Genomic DNA, 5,326 nt, shown 5'->3' on the forward strand with positions numbered 1-5,326 from the left:
TGGCCACTGCATTTTAAATACACGCTACAAGAATATTTTGTCCAGTCTGACCATATCAGCCTGTATTTCAATCAGTGGAATCTCCAAAAGACACTGGTAGATGCTTTAAGGGTGTGCTGGTTTGTGTATAAATTGTACTTACGCCTCAGTCTAACAGCCTTTGCCAAAATAAGCTTCAACTTTCTAGATTAAACCAAATCTTTTGAATGCTGCATAGCTATAGTCAGTAGAATACACAACTCATTACTGAAAAAAGCCTGTTCTAAACCTGTCCATATTATGTTCACTTTCATTGTGTAAGTTCCCTTTATAATCCACTTGTATTTTTCTGCTGCCATTGTTTATTTCTAGTTAAGGATCCTGGTGTGATGATAGTATCAGTTCTGTGCTCCGGTAGTGGAGGGGCTAGTTTGCACCAGTGATTTCAGTTGATATTGTTTCAATTATAGTAAATCATTTACCATCATCCTCAAATATTCTGTGTACTTTGTATTTCCATTTCTGTGAGTTTATTCATAAGCTTGGTCATCAAACAAAATCTAACCCAAAATTGGTTTTGGTTACTATAAGGGCTCTGGCGCACGGGGAAATTAGTCGCCCGCGACAAATATCCCTTGTCACGGGCGACTAATCTCCCCGAACTACCATCCCACCGGCCAAAATGTAAGTCGCCGGTGGGATGGCACACGCTGTGCAGGCGATTTCGGCAAATTGCCGAAAATGCCTTGCGAAGCAACTTCGCCGATTTGCTGAAATTGCCTGTGCAGCGTGCCATCCCACCGGCGACTTACATTTTGGCCGGTGGGATGGTAGTTCGGGGAGATTAGTCGCCCGTGACAAGGGAGATTTGTCGCGGGTGACTAATCTCCCCGTGTGCCAGAGCCCTAATGGTTTTTTGTATTGAAAAACTGTGATAATTTAGTGGAGGTAGATAACCACAGGGCAATACACTGTTTTATTCAAGAAACTAGTGTAAATATATGGTATAGTCTCAATGGACTAGGATCCAATTATATCACTGAGCAACTTTAAGAGTGCAGACACACAGAGCTACTAACAGCTACTTTTTTGTGGTTACTATACTCCAGAAAATACCCTGCCATAGACAATACTGAGAATTGCCTCTGCTAAAACACATGTAGAGACAATTATCAGTAAATGATCAGCATTGTCTATTTTAGTAGCTGCTACTAGTAGCTGTGTGTGCGTCTTCATCCTAGGAGAGTTGTATCTGCAGCCTCTAAAGATACCATAAGCCTTTTATTGTGCTTCGTTGCAAGCTGTGTGGCATGATTACAGGTTAATGGCCCCCACCATCAAATCTCTTCAGTGCCTCCCCTAAACCTTGGGAATGTGTTATGGCAACTGAAGCTCTTCCCAACCAGGAACAATGGTAAAATGTCCATCAGCAAGCTCTGCATGCGGAAAGCTTAGAAAAAAACAGACTACACATTCTTTGAGTTTGCCTCATAGAAGTTGCATTTTATTTCTCTAATTTCCATGGTAACTAGCTATTGGAACAGTGGCTAAAGCCATGTTTATTAGAAACCACAATTAAAATATGTATTTGCCCTTATGATCCTCTTTACAGAGTAAAGCAGGGCTTCCAAATGGATGTCTGGTATAGACAGAATTGATGAGAGAGCACATCACCCCAGAGCAGTAAATAGGCAAGTAATTCTGGAACAATATTAACATTTGTGTACAACTGGGAAAGAAGCATAGGTGTCGCTATGGATAGTTTAACTGCAACAATCTCTATAAAAGTAAGTAGATTGCTTTTATATAAAAATACATGTAACATACCATTTGACTTTCCCAAACCTCTTACTTTTGCAGTCACATGATTCAGGGATAGATACATCCTACATGTGCTATTACAAGCAGGGGTGGCTGAAATGCTGCTGACTCCAATGCTTTGCCTCTGCATCAATCTACTGCCCTCATGTGGTGTAATGGTGAAGCTCATTGCACTCCTTGATGTTTTATAAACTGCTAGAAGCAGAGTCTTTCTCCCACTCAATACCTTTCTGAAAGATAGAGCTTAAAGCTGGCCATACAAGTACCAATAATATCATACAAAACCTTGTTTCATGCGATATTCGGCGTGTGTATGGCAACTCATGAGGCGACCGATATCGCAAGAGGCTGCTGACATTGGTCGACTCGCGGGTTAGAAGATTTGGCACCCAAGCAAAAGCTATGTTCAGGGCTGAATCGGCAGAAGGAGGTCGAAATCCTATTGTTTCTACCTCCATATCTGACCATTCAGCCCTGAACGTCAGCACGAAAGATCAAAAATTGCCATGTGTGTGACCACCTTAACTCTACTCTGAATATGTGTTGAGGTGACCCACCTGACCACTGCAAGATGTATGGTAGGGGTGATGAGCAACTGATACCATTGTGCAGATATTGCACTGATAACAGTTAAATGGATTCTGTCAGGTAATTTCCCTTGGATAAACTGACAAGTGATTTTACACGATCAGGTTCAGTGCATTCCACTGTAGAAGGGGGATACAGCTGTAAAACATACTTACATAATAGCTGAAGTTGGAAAAAAAAAAAACTGAAATCCCATGCAAGTGAATCCTGCCTAACTTGTACCTAATTCAGATGGTGGCTAAATCCTACCTGACACAAGGGCAACTGGGCAAGCACTACCCCCATATTCTTTTCTGCTGATTCACTTCACATGCTATATGCTGCTGTCCCCTACTGAGCTTAGGGACCAAATTACATATACCAGTGATCCCCAACCCGTGGCTTGTGAGCAACATTTATCACCCAAGATGCTGCCAAAATTCTTATTCACTCTCTTATAATATCTTGCCTGGACTACTGTAACTCCCTATTAATTGGCCGTCCCCTCCAAAGACTGTCCCCTCTCCAGTCCATAATGAATACTGCTGCCAGGCTCAAACACCTCTCCAACTCTGCCATGCCACTCTGCCAATCCCTGTACTGGCTTTCCCTACCATCCAGGATAAAATTCAAACTAATGACTCTCACATTCAAAGCAGTTCATAATTCTGCCCCACCCTACATCTCTGAACTCATCTCTAGGTACCATCCAACCTGCTTGTTACGCTCCTCTACTGACCTGCTCCTCAACTCCTCTCTCATTCCCTCCTCACACGCTCGCATTCAAGACTTTGCAAGGGCTGCCCCATTTCTCTGGAATTCGCTCCCACAAACTATCAGACTTTCTCCCAATCTCTCTGCCTTCAAAAGATCTCTAAACACATTTATTTAGAGAAGCTTACCCTAATCTTGTTTAAAATAACCTCAGTGTGCTGCTAAAAGCAATAACCTGTGCCCCACCTCTCACAACTGTCATGCCCACTCCCACACCTTGTGTCTTAGGCTGATGCCACACGTGGCATTTTTCCGCTGCCTAAAAACGCCGCACAAGCCACAACAGCCCCTGACTATGGTGTTTTTCAGCCTAGTACTGGTGACGTAAGCAAATCCCGTTTCCATGGTGCTAATAGTGCGAAATAGCAAAAAACGCCGCGTATTTCCGCTAGGTCTGGCAGCTGCTTTTGCATATACATAGGAATAGCTTGCTTTGCAAATACTGGCGTATTTCGGCCTACGCTTGAAAAATCCGTGCGTTTTCTAGCGTATTTCCGCATTGTGTGGTTTGCTTCGAGTCTTTTCAAGTTATTTCTATGGATGATATCAGGCGTTTTTCAGCCGCTGAGAGAATTAGAAAATATGCAGCGTAAAAACGCCACGTGTGGCATCAGCCTTAACCCTTTCTCCTTGTAGATTGTAAGCTCTTTCGTGCAGGGCTCTCTGCACCTCTTGTATCGGTTATTGATTGCTTTATATGTTACTCTGTATGTCCAATGTATGAAACCCACTTATTGTACAGCGCTGCGGAATATGTTGGCGCTTTATAAATAAATGTTAATAATAATAACATATTGCTCACAACCCCTTTGATGTTGCTCTCAGTGCCTCAGTGAATTCCTGACTTGGTGGCAAAGTTTTGGTTGAATAAAAACAAGATTTACTACCAAATAAAGCCCCCTGTAAGCTGATAGTGTGCATAGAGGCTGCCTAATAGCCAATCTTAGCCCTTATTTGGCTCCTCCATGAACTTTTATGATGCTTGTGTTGCTCTTTTTACATTTGATTGTAGCTCATGAGTAAGACCCCTGACACATACTGTATATGAAACTGATAGAAGACAGATTATTAAATTTGGCTTCTCATTAGGGCTCTAGCACACGGGGAGATTAGTCGCCCGCGACAAATTTCCCTGTTCGCGGGTGACTAATCTCCCTGGATTGCCATCCCACCGGCAAAAATGTAAGTCGCCGGTGGGATGGCACACGCTGTGCAGGTGATTTTGGCAATTCGCAAAAATTCCTCGCGAGGCGTGTGCCATCCCACCGGCGACTTACATTTTTGCCGGTGGGATGGCAATCCGGGGAGATTAGTCGCCCGCGAACAGGGAAATTTGTCGCGGGCGACTAATCTCCCCGTGTGCCAAAGCCCTTACATAGAAGCTACATTTAGCATTAGTATGTAATAAAGGGCCCTGTAGAATCGGCTAGATTTGCAATGACCCATTATGTCTCCACTCCAGCCCAGAACATACTGAGCATGTGCAGTGTCAAAAGATGGGCTAGAGCAGCGATCCCCAACCTTATTTGTGCCATGGACCGTTCTTAATTAAAAAAAAATTCCCACGGACCAGTGGGGGGGGCGGGCGCGCATTTCAATTATAAAAAGCATGCAAAGCAATCACTTTATGACACATATGACTCACTGACATGGTGTTATGCATGTTGACAAGTTATACGCAGCAGCAGCGCTATACACATTGGCATATCATCATGTCATACGCAGCACATCTTCCAAACACCACTTTGTAAGCAGGGATCAGAGGTGGCCCATTGTGACACAGCCCACGGCCGGTGGTTGGGGACCCCAGGGCTAGAGAGATCCAATATGGTAGCCTGGATCATTCCTGTTACATGGCTGCAGAACCTCTGCTGGTACAATAAGTTCATAAGAGTGAATAAGTGAGAAAATGTGAGGCCTACCCAGCAACCAGCACTACCCTTTATGTAATGCTGTATTTATATAATAATAACCACCTTCATGTAAACTAGGGAAAGGCAGCTCTGTAATGAATAACTAACGTAGCAGCCCATTTTCAACTAGATAATATATAATGACACTACCATTTGTAAATCCAAAATGGGTAATGATGGGGCAGACTGCACTCCCTGGAAAGACTTTACCCACAGTGCGCCGGTTCCATGACGAGTGAGACGTATATAATACAGACAGTGGCACAAATATC

The sequence above is a fragment of the Xenopus tropicalis genome, chromosome 3 (genome assembly GCF_000004195.4).
Source record: "Xenopus tropicalis strain Nigerian chromosome 3, UCB_Xtro_10.0, whole genome shotgun sequence".
In the NCBI taxonomy this organism is placed as follows: Eukaryota; Metazoa; Chordata; class Amphibia; order Anura; family Pipidae; genus Xenopus; species Xenopus tropicalis.